General features: G+C 41.7%; 1 protein-coding gene across 2 annotated transcripts in view; it reads right to left on the bottom strand.

The window, feature by feature from the left end:
• SPATS2 (spermatogenesis associated serine rich 2) overlaps positions 1–3,407 on the bottom strand; it is a 50,761-nt gene extending 47,354 nt beyond the window's left edge. Inside the window, exon 1 of one of the 2 annotated variants that reach the window (XM_082212556.1) lies at positions 3,278–3,407. The gene's annotated coding sequence lies outside the window, so the exon portion shown is untranslated. Of the gene's footprint in view, positions 1–3,221 lie in introns of both variants that reach the window. The other variant, XM_082212557.1, reaches the window with a different exon arrangement.
• Positions 3,408–12,366: the final 8,959 nt, after the last annotated feature.

The following is a 12,366-nucleotide window of genomic DNA, read 5'->3' on the forward strand; positions in this document are numbered from 1 at the left end:
ATTTTGGGCTCCAGGAGTTGGTGCATGGGCAAAGGAGGGTGCTCTGCTACTGCAGATGGGCAACAATTCATTTAAGACTTAATTGTAAATTAAATGCAAGAATTACTTTGGGTTTGCTTATACAGTGGTGCCTCGCAAGACGAAAATAATTCGTTCCGTGAGTCTTTTTGTCTTGCAATGTTTTTTGTCTTGCGAAGCACGGTCCGTCGCAACTGCGCCTCTTCAAGTGGCTTTAAGAAAAAAGCGCAAGACATTTTCATCTTGCGAAGCAAGCCCATAGGGAAATTTGTCTAGCGAAGCAATGCAAAACCGAAAAACCCTTTCGTCTAGTAAGTTTTTCGTCTTGCGAGGCATTCGTCTTGCGGGGCACCACTGTAAAGCCCGTGACCCACTTGCACATGCTTCACAACCAACAGGCTGAGAAACGCTGCTCTACAGCAGAGGTCTATTACCTGTAAGAATCTTTTTTCATTTTGTGATTTCAAGCAAAGGGAGATCTTCTCCCACTCCACATTTGAACAACATCTATATTATGCAGCAGCAGCTGGCTAATTGGCTTTTGAGTACAATAGTCCCTTACCAAGCTATTTTAATCTTGTTGATCACATACATGAATCTTTGCAAGGGGCATAATTTGTAACTTACAGGTATTCTCACAAACACATACAGTTCGCAATATACTAGGTTTATTACACAAATAGGAAATGCCCTAGCGAACAAATATGTTTACCCCATGTCTTTCTAAGCAAGGTAGAGAAGTACAAGTCTCTGTATTAAAACCACACTGAACAATTCAAGTAGTATTCATTGGTTTCTACTTTAAGTTACACTTTAGAATTTGACATTCATCTCAGCCTTGTATTTAAAGTACAAGCCTAATAGGCACAGGCAACAAGGAACTGCATGCAGGTGAGTGTGTGGGCTGCAAGAAAGATGGAGTGCTCTGTCCCTCTTCTGTGCCCAATATAGAAATCAGGTGGGTTGTTAGAGGACAGAAGTTCCTCCCCTTCATATGAAGCACCCCTGAAAACATTCAGCTTTTGCTATGACAGCTTGTACCTCAGAAAGAAGTTTCAGTTCTGGCCTGGAGAGGCCTCAAGGGAGAACTCATTACAGAATGCCATGCTCACATGTTCCAAACAAGCTGAGCTGCAAGAGCATCTGCTAAACTCATTGTCTCTTTTCAATGTAAATCTCTGCCATTCCCCTCTTATCATTTATAACATTAATAGTAAATAAAAGACTCCTTCTGGAAGTGTTAAACCAATATATGGTCACTTCTTCCTTTCCCTGCTCCTTACAGTTACTTATCAATAAGTAAATAGAGCTTATTTTTTATTTATTTCGGTGGTCTGTGTTAATTCTTGGGGTAACAAACTCTGGAATGCATCCAGGTCTCAATGTCAGAAGATCCCTAGAATGGAGTGTCAGATTGCATGTGAGAATTGTAGGCTTGCATGCCAACTACACTACATAAAAACCCTAATCTAGCACAGAGATGCAGTGGGCTGCTGGAGTAGGGACAGAGCTCTTCATCCTACCTATATTAGTGCCTGACAACAGGCTAGTTAACTTCTGTGGGCTTATCTGAAAGACTGGCTTATCTATACCATCATTTACACAGCTCTTTAATTGTGCAGCATTATACCTGTGTTGTTTCTAAGCCCCCTGAGAAGGTAGGTAACCAAAAATTGAGACTGACTCCTCAAAAGCCACCTGATTCCAACTAGGCTGCTATTCAAACTCAGGACCCAGCACAGTAGGGTTGCTATATTTTCAAAAGTAAAAACCAGGACACCCTGGATGTGAGCTTTTTTTAAAAAAATCACAAAACTGCCCCCAAAATGTGATTTTTCAATTGACTTGCCTATGATCCAGGACAAAGTGCCGTCTTTCAGAAATTCCCCAATGTCAGTACCACCTTTGAAATCCTGGTAATGTCAGGGAAAATCCAGGAGGTGTATGGCAGCCCTACAACACAGCAAATTCCCTGCATAATGCTTAACTACTTATCAGAACTGTAGGCTTGCAATGCAGCTTTCTGGAAAAAATATAAACATATATTCGGATACAACTGAATCTGAAGTCTTGCAGCATAACTTAATATAAATTGCATACATGGTAGGCAAACAAAAGCAGCAAATGATTAATCACTACAAACGGTAATCAAACAAGGCTCTCTGCACACTTAGGAAAACCTTACTTTTTGTTTAACTTCACTCAGCCTAAGTTTCCTGTCTCCCCTTCCCCTCCCCAAGCACTGGGCCCATTCCATCCTACACTCAAGCTATAAAGTTCTTAAGCTTTTGTTCCCTCAGCGCTGCTCCTTCAAGAGAAAGGTTACTGCTGCTCTTCTGTTCAGGAGACTGTTCTTTAAACCATACCCCAAAACCAAGAACAACCCAAATGGTTGCTGGTCAGATGCAAACCTTGCAGCAGCAAAGAGCAAAACCAGCGACTACTGCAAGCTGCTCACACCCTTTGGGAACCGCTTCCTCTCATTCGCGTCCCTATTTTTCACACTCAGCTGCCCGCCGCCTCCATCATTCCAGTGCTTCGTTGTTTCGGGGTGGTACCAAACAGGGTACTATTTCCAAAAGTAAAAACCAGGACATCCTGAAAGTTGTTGAGCTTTTAGGAAGACCCCAACATTGTTGGTTCTGCTTTTTAAGGAAACAGAAATTGTAGAGCCTTTTTTAAGGAACCCCCCAAAATTGTTGATTTTTTTAAAAAAGGAAATTGCAGCGGTTGTTTGTTTTTTTTAAAGGAAACCCGGCCGTCAATTCTGCCTTTCAACTCCCTGGAAAATCCGGATTTATGGCAGCCCTAGTGCCACGGCTCCAGTCTGTCTGGGAACAACCCCCTTCCGGCCTGGAAGCCAAATCCCCAATATATGTGTGTGTGTTTGTGGGACGGGGCTGGGTGTCTCCCCCGCACTACTCTCCTTCACTACCATAGAGAAATGCACTCTGAACATGCTCAGAGGCACTCTCGCGGTCTTTCCACAGGTCGCCCTGCTTTGCGGGAAAGAGGCCCTCACCGTCCGCGCAGGCCCCCTTCGCCCCCCCCACAAACCAGCTCCCCTCCGCCGCCCCCTCGACGGCCTGCCTCGAAGCCCACCCCCTCCTTTCGCGAAACGGCCCATTCGCTCGCCTCAGCCCTGCCTCCCCTTTCCCTCCATCGACCCCATTAAGCGGCAGCGCCCGGGAGCCCCGTCCTACCCCGACGACGACCCAGCCGCTGTCTCCACAACCGCCGCCCCCCCCGCCCCCTTTACCTCAGGCCGCCGCCGCCGCCGCCAAACACCGGGAAAGCGAGCCCCGCCCACCAGCGAAGAGACAGAGAACGGGAGCGAGCAGCGAACGGTGCGCGAGCCCCGGCAGCCAATGGGGCCGCGGGAGCCTCTCCTCCCTTCAGCCAATGCTTAAGCGCGGACGCCGGCCAATGGGAGCGAGGCAAAGGCGGGGCCCTCCCGTCTCTCTCTCTCTCTCTCTCGCCCACTCCGCCCGCCTCTCCACGCTCGCGCGCGACGGAGTTCGGAGAACAACGGAGCCCCTGAAGCTCCGCCTCCCCTCCGCCCGCCCAATCGGGCTTCTTCGTTAAGGGACAGCCAATCAGGTGAAAAAGGGGTAAGGCTGCTCTTCGCCCGAACCGTGACGGCTCTTGGGCCAATCGGGGAAGCCGCGGGGCACAAAAAGCCAATCCGGGCGCGTGGAACGTGGCGGAGATGCCGCGGGTTGCCCAATACCGCAACGCCTAGGAAACAAGCCTGTCTCTCTTTTAACCCTTTCTTTTCTTCTCTCCGCCTGCGCGAACGGAGACGTGGGTTTGCCGTCTCGCGGCAGGATCCCTGTTAATAGCTACGTGACAGATAGAAATCCAACAGGTGATGCTTCCATCACCGATTCTGCGTTTCTATGCTAAAAAGTTGGAATTTCTGCCTGTCGGGCTTAAACATTTTGATGGAAGTAATAATGGAATTCTGATGGAAGTAATAATGGAATACTGAATGGTTTGGTTTATATAAAATATGCTGGGATTTATGTTATGCAAAATGAACCATGGAAAGAGAAGAAAGGGAAGTCATTGATATTTTAAGGTTGTTTAAATGAATACTCTTAAATTCTAAAACAGAACATTTAATAAAAATGTAATAAATAAATAAATAAACGTACACACGCCACCTTGGGAGCTCTCCTATAGGAGAAAAGTGGCAATTCAGCCCGGACACTGAGATCCACTTCCAAGGGCCTTCTGGCAGTTCCCTCGCTGCAAGAAGCGAGGTTACAGGGAACCAGGCCTTCTCGGTAGTGGCACCCTCCCTGTAGATGTCAGGGAGAGAAAGAATGACACAACTTTTAGGAAACATCTGAAGGGAACTTTTTAACGTCTGACTTTTTATTTTATATATTTTGCTGGAAGCTGCCCATAGAAGAATTATTATTATTATTATTATTATTATTATTATTATTATTATTATTATTATTTCTGTTCAGCAACCAAAACTCTTAGCAATTTATCAGCAACTAAAGGGCAACATGCTCCACTTGCTGCTAGAGTCACCCTCTTTGAAAAGTCCTGTTCAGCGCCTCTCCCCGCAAAACCTACAAGCTGATAGGATAGGTTATGTATTGGTTCTTTAGTTATCTAGTTATGACCCCCTGCGCATGATACTCAGAGTCATTCTTGAGCAGATCTCTTCAGATTCCCAAAGCGAAGCTGGGGCATTGCAAACAAGTTCCATGACTGAGCTTTGGTGAGCCATTATTCGAATTCAGAATAAGAATTTGAAATTCTCCTCCTTCGGACCCCAATGTTACCAGCATGGCCCATTGTGGATTTGAGCACAAAGTCTATTTTCATTCGTGTCCGCAGCCTGTTATCGCGCTGTTGCTTCTTCTGAAATATTGACAAACCCCACACATATTTTCTTTGTGCAAAACCATAGGATCATTTTTCTTTTCCCAGGGAATTTTCTTTTTTAAGAAAAAACACAGGAGCCCCATTCATTCCTACTTTTCAGCAGCTCAACGGCGGCACCTGCTGGGTTCAGCTAGGCTTGCAGGCTTTTCAAACCAACAAACCTCTATCTGCATCTCCCAGGAAAGGCAGTTGTGCATGAGGAACAACACCACAATTCACAATCTGGGGTCCTACATGGACCACTTGAAAATTGTTAGAGGTCTTGGCTCACCTCATCCTGATTTTTCCTCCTGTTGTAGATACTGTAACTTGCATGACTTTTTAATAAAATGCAAACTGACTATAAATCTATTGGAAATGTTGTACCGTATTTTTTCGTGTATAAGACTAGGTGTCCCCCCCCTGAAAAATAATGTCAAAAATTAGGGCATGTCTTATACACAGATACTGTCTCCCCCCATTTTCTTAAATCTGAGTCCCCCAAAATAGGGGGTGTCTTATACATGGGGGCTTCTTATAGACGGAAAAATACGGTAATATCCAAAACTTCCGGAATGTCTTTTTCATTATTTGTTTTTTAAGTGTCAATTTTAACATGAAAAAGGACAGAGAAAGGTTAATAATGACAGTAAACAATGTCAGGTTGCACTGAGAATATAATAGCCACCAATATTTCCTATCTAAAATAAAACATACAAGTCAATACAAGTCAATCCAAGTGTCCAAATAGGTATACACATGACGCTATAAAAATGTTTCCATGGTGGTGAGATATAACATATCCTTCGAGGTTTATGGCAACCATAAGGGCTTACATAAGATGTACTTTTGACCTCTTGTTAACTACTATGCTTATAGGAATATACTTTAAAAGTACATGGGCATGGCAATACGTAATTTATATTGACAACTATTTCAGACCAAAACGAATACATCATGGATGTGCTCACCACCATATTCCACAACAACACATTTGCAACATTTCGCCTCCAGCATCTATAGTTCTTAAACAGGGCCTTCCCGTGCACAGTCCAATTTACCCGAAACATAATTTTTTGTTGGATCAACCTCAAATCTAGACAAATGTTCCATATAGATTCTAGAGCAATTTCCGATTGTTTAGGTTGTATAGCATAATCCCTATTCCACAACTCTCTAGGTTCCTGCCAGTCTACTTTACAAAGGTCCAAGAAGCATTTATAAACAGCAGTCATAGGAGGACTTCCGGTTCGGCGCCAGCGCTAATGGCTGCTCCCTCTCCGAGCTCCGGAGAGAGGACGGCTCTGCGAGTTCGGGTCTGACCCGCTACGGCAAGCGGGGGACCCCTAAAATCACAGGAACGGAGCCTGTGAACAAGGAGATTCGGTGGGCACCTGAAGCGCCCCCCTTTACCGCAGAAAGAGCCTTTTTAAAGGCTCCGGAACAACAACGGGGAGCGCGGTGCTGAGAATCGCTACCCAGCCCGCAGGGTGAAGCCGCGTCGCCATTAGTGGAGAGCGCCGATTCCTTCCTGAATAATTTGGACAAAAAAGACCCGTGAGTAAGATTGAACCTCTATTCGTGTCAAAACTACTTGAAATTAGGCTGAAAACGGGAAAGGCGAAAATCAAGGAAGTCTGCCTTCCCCCGACTGCATGACAATTAAAGCAATGAAAGTTACTAAGCTGCATCCGTATGGGATATTGTTTTTAACTGCTTGAATCCGACATCTGGACTTTGACTATCCCCTCTAGCTTGCAGGGCAGAGGGGAGGAAAAAGCGACTTTATAAGCTGCATGATCAATTTAAAGGAAAAGGAAATTTTCTGCAGCCTTCAACCTGGCACAAACTGCTTATAAAATAAAGGAACACTGAACTGACTCTAGATTCCTGTGAAAGTAACAAAGTGGAAGTCTTACTGCTTACTTGATACAAAGTTTTGGGACTCTGTGGCTACAATATATCAGGGAAGGCTGGGACTGTATCTATTGGGAAAGTGTTGCAATATACATATAGAAGCCTCCTGATATACTTGCTTTTTAAATACTCTTTGTCTTTGCTTGTGGACATTTTGATTTGCTCCCTCTAGAGGGTAAATTAAAAGTTGCTATACCTTGGGACAGTGGAATTTTCCTTTAGGAGAAGACTCCCGTGGGAAACGACCTTGGGATATGAGTGGCCCAGCAGACGAGATAAGCACGAGAGCCAAGACAAGGCAACATCAACAACAGCTACAGCAACAAAAGAAAAGAGGCTCGATCTCAGGCATAACCCCTACAGTGACAACAGGACAAGAAAAAGGTACAGCAGTCTCCATGGATGCAGTGTCGCAAGCCCTTCTTAAGATAAACCAATCTCTGGAGAATTTAACAAAGCAGAAAATACCAAGAAATTGGCAGAGAATTCACAGAAATTGACAGATTTAACAACAAGACTTGACCTGAATACAGAATCTATAAACAGGCTTACGCAAGAAAATTCTGCCACACGTCAAATTGCGGAGGAAGCCAGAACTATTGCTGGAGAGACCCAAGAAAAATTAGAACCGATTGCCAGGAAGGTCTATGACCACGACGCAACTCTGGCATTGTGGGAACTACAAAGAAAAGAAAGGAATTTGAAATTACGATCAATTCCAGAGGACGAAGGAGATAATCTTACGGACTTCTTAACGCAAGAGTTTGCTGACGCCTGGGAAGATCTAGAGGAAGACGAATTTAAAATCACAACAGCATTTAGACTGGGCAAAAAACAGAACAGAAAGGCACCGAGAGACTGTTTGATTACCTTGAGATCGAAGGAGGAAAGAGACAAAATTTTAAGACTGCATTTTGAAAAAGCCTTACAAATCGGGAACTCACCGATACAGATCTTTAAAGATATTCCTAAACACATTCTGGACTTGAGAGCTTCTTACAAGGATTTGGTCTACCTGCTGAAGAAGAACACCATTCTCTTCAGGTGGGAATCTCCACAGGGATTGTCTTTTGATTACAGGGGGAAGAAGGTGAAAATAAAGACGATACAGGATAAAGACAGGTTCCTGCAAAGAAATCAAGAAGACTTACAGAAAGGAACTGTAGACCCAATTGCTGAGCAAAAGAGTGTAATAGACATCTTGAACCTCTCGTTTGGACAGAACCTTCCACCACCAACAGAGGAGGAACAACAATTGGGAGCTGTTGGAGGAATACCAGAAAAATAACAAGATGGCCCTGCAATTCCTTAGTTGGAATTGTAATGGGATGAACATGCCTTTGAAGAGACGACAAGTATTCCATATTTTGTACAGAGAACAACTGGACTTGATTTGCTTACAGGAAACTCATATAACTAGAGCTCACAGGAGACTGCTTATAAATAAAAGATTGGGACAAGAATTTATTTCGTCGGACAAAGTGAAAAAAAGAGGAGTTGTGATTTATGTAAAAGAGAAGTGGGCCCCAAAAATGATGTTCAAGGATGAACAAGGAAGATATTTAGCGGTGGAGATACAGGTACAAGGAGAAAAATTTTTGATAATTGGGATCTATGCACCAAATGAAGGTAAAGCAGAATTCTTCAAAAAACTTCATGAAACCTTGATGGACTATTTGGAATATAATATGATAATTATGGGAGATATGAATGGTGTAGTCTCTACAAACATGGACAAGACACAAAGACTGACACTTACTAAAGAAGGGAGACTCCCGAAGACCTTCTTTGAAATGACTGAAAATATGGACTTAATAGACATCTGGAGAACAAGGAACCCTCTTGAAAGAGAGGGAACCTTTTTCTCCCAAGCAAAGATGACCTGGACCAGAATCGACCAAATATGGGTTACTAGTGGAATGGCTCCGAAGATTAAGAAGGTAGAAATCTGCCCAAAAACCTGCTCCGACCATAACGCCGTGAAGATGGAAATGAAATTTACAACAACTGGTCAGTTTAGATGGAGAATGAATGACACCCTGTTTCGAGATAGAGAGATCCACAAGAAGGCCCAAAAAACTCTAAAGGACTATTTTGAAATTAATCTAAAGGGCGATGTGGAAAAAAGAGTGATCTGGGACGCAAGTAAAGCTGTGATGCGAGGATTTTTGATTCAACAAAACTCAATAAAGAAGAGAAAGCAGAATGAGAAAAAGGAAAAACTTTTGGAAAAGATAAAAGAAGGAGAGAAAAAATTAAGATCAAAACCAAAGTCCCAGGAGATTTTAAGGGAGATTAAGTTATATCAAACACAATATATGGAATTGATGAACCAAGAGATAGAGTGGAAAATAAAGCAAATGAAACAAAAGACATTTGAGTCGGCAGACAAATGTGGTAAACTTTTGGCATGGCAACTAAAGAAAAGACAGAAATTAAATACAGTTACAAGTTTAGAAGTGGATGGAAAGACTATATCTAAACCCAACGAGATAAGAAATTGTTTTGTGAGCTATTTTAAAAAACTTTATTCTCAAGGACTACAAAATGAAGAGGACATAGATAAATTCCTTAACAAATTTGGATTACAGAAAATCTCTCATCAAAGCAAGATGGATCTAAACCAGAGAATTACAGAACAAGAGATAGAGGGTGCCATTCAGGACATGCAATTGGGCAAATCTCCAGGGCCAGACGGACTGACTTCCAGATATTACAAATCTTTAAAGGAATGGCTGATAAAACCGTTAAAGGACGTCTGTAACGAGATCTTAGAGGGAAAAAGGGCACCCGAATCGTGGAAAGAAGCATATATTTCACTCATACCAAAGACAGAGACTGAAAAGACTCAACTGAAGAACTACCGCCCAATTTCGTTACTCAATGTGGATTACAAAATTTTTGCAGACATTTTAGCAAAAAGATTCAAAAGAGTACTGATGGAGAAGATTCACAGAGACCAAGCAGGCTTTCTCCCAAAGAGACACCTCTCAGACAATGTTAGGAATATAATAGACATTTTGGAAAAGTTAGAGGTGAATATAAATACTAAGGTAGTTTTGATATTTGTGGATGCGGAGAAAGCCTTTGACAATATTTCTTGGAGTTTTATGAAAAAGAATCTTCATGGGATGGGGGTAGGACAAGGATTTGAGAATGGTATGGGTGCAATATATTCCGAACAAAAAGCTAAGTTGATTGTAAACAATGTAATAACTGAGGAACTTAAGATAGAAAAAGGAACACGACAGGGGTGCCCAATTTCTCCATTGCTTTTTATTTCGGTCCTGGAGGTGTTGCTGAACATGATTAGAGAGGACCAGCAAGTTAAAGGTGTAAAGGTCGGAGCCAAACATTATAAGTTAAGAGCGTTTGCAGATGACTTGGTATTGACCTTGCAAGAGCCAAACACTAGTACAAAAAGAGTGTTGGAAATAATCCAACAATTTGGACAGGTAGCTGGATTTAAATTGAATAAACAAAAAACTAAAGTCTTAGGGAAAAATCTAACAGACATGGAGAAGAATAAGTTTCAAGAAGAGACAGGTTTGATGGTGGTTAAGAAGGTGAAATATCTAGGGGTTAATTTAACATCTAAAAACTTGAATTTGTATAAGGATAACTATGAAAAATGTTGGTCAGAAATTAAAAAAGATCTAGAAATATGGTCAAATTTGAGATTGTCAATGTTAGGCCGAATTGCAGTGATTAAGATGAATGTATTGCCTAGAATGTTATTTTTATTTCAAACTTTGCAGATTATTGACAAGATGGACTGTTTCAAGAGGTGGCAGAAAGACATTGCGAAATTTGTCTGGCAGGGCAAAAAGCCCAGAATAAAATATAAAATATTAACAGATGCAAAAGAAAGAGGGGGATTTGCCCTGCCGGACTTAAAATTGTACTATGAAGCAGCAGCATTCTGCTGGCTGAAAGAATGGATGCTCCTCGAGAATACAGATATCTTGGACTTAGAAGGTTTCAATAATGCATTTGGTTGGCATGCATATCTATGGTATGACAAAATTAAAGTGCATAGTGCCTTTAAAAATCATATTGTTAGGAAAGCGCTGTTTAATGTTTGGATGAGATATAAAGATCTGTTGGAAAACAAAACCCCTAGATGGTTGTCACCTTTAGAGGCTAAGGCACACAAGAAAGTCAATATGGAGGTCGGATGGCCAAAGTATTGTGAGATTTTAGAACAGGATGGAGAGAAATTGAAATTAAAGAGCCATGAAAAACTAAAACCCAAAGTACAAGATTGGCTCCACTATTATCAAATAATGGAGGTTTTTAAACAAGACAGGAAAATTGGCTTCCAGGTGGAAAAATCAAAACTTGAGACAGAACTGTTAGAACCCAATACTAAAAATTTGTCAAGAATGTATAACCTGCTGTTGAAATGGAATACACAAGATGAAACAGTTAAATCAGCTATGATTAAGTGGGCACAGGACATTGGTCATAATATTATGTCTGCTGACTGGGAAAGGTTGTGGAACACCGGTATTAAATTTACGGCATGTAATGCCTTAAAGGAAAACGTGATGAAAATGATCTATAGGTGGTACATGACCCCAGTTAAGCTAGCAAAAATTTACCATTTGCCTGATAACAAATGTTGGAAATGTAAGGAAACTGAAGGTACTTTTTATCATCTTTGGTGGACATGCCCGAAGATTAAGGCTTTCTGGGAAATGATATATAATGAAATGAAAAAGGTATTTAAATATACCTTCCTTAAGAAACCAGAGGCCTTTCTCTTGGGCATTGTCGGCCAATTGGTGCCAAAGAAGGATAGAACTTTTTTCATGTATGCAACAACAGCAGCAAGAATACTGATCGCAAAGTATTGGAAGACACAAGATCTACCCACCTTGGAAGAATGGCAGATGAAAGTGATTGACTATATGACATTGGCGGAAATGACGAGCAGAATCCGTGACCAGGGAAAGGAGACTGCGGAAGAAGACTGGAAGAAATTTAAGATTTACCTTAAGGACTATTATAAACTTGATGAATCTTAGAATGTCGAGATTTTACAGAGAGAAAGGGTTGCAGTAATATAAGATTAGATTAAGAAAGGACTATGATGAATTAGGACGGGAAAAAACATTTACAATTTGCTATAAAAATTTGGACATGAGGATGCAGAAAGGGGAGGTATGGGGAAGTCCGAGGAAAGAAGTTTATGAAAGGACATTATGAAATTATACTTGTTTGTTTGTCTTTTGTTTTTTAATGTTTGTTTGTTATAAAAACTTTTGTAAAACCAATAAAAATCTTATAAAAAAAAATATAAACAGCAGTCATAGATTTAGCTTTCAGGGGAGATCCAGTAATTCCCTCCAACAATTGAGAAGTTGCTCAATGCAGATGGTCCATAAATACACACCAACAGGTATTGTAATTGAAGATATTGCCATTCAGCACTCACTGGTGAATTATATTAAAAATGCAATGTGGGGGGGGGGATCCATCTGAACCTATCAGTTGATCCCACCAGCAAACTCACAAAATTCTAAGAAACCCAATAAATGTATT

Source organism: Podarcis vaucheri, assembly GCF_965113315.1.
Source record: "Podarcis vaucheri genome assembly, chromosome: 2".
NCBI classification, from domain to species: domain Eukaryota; kingdom Metazoa; phylum Chordata; class Lepidosauria; order Squamata; family Lacertidae; genus Podarcis; species Podarcis vaucheri.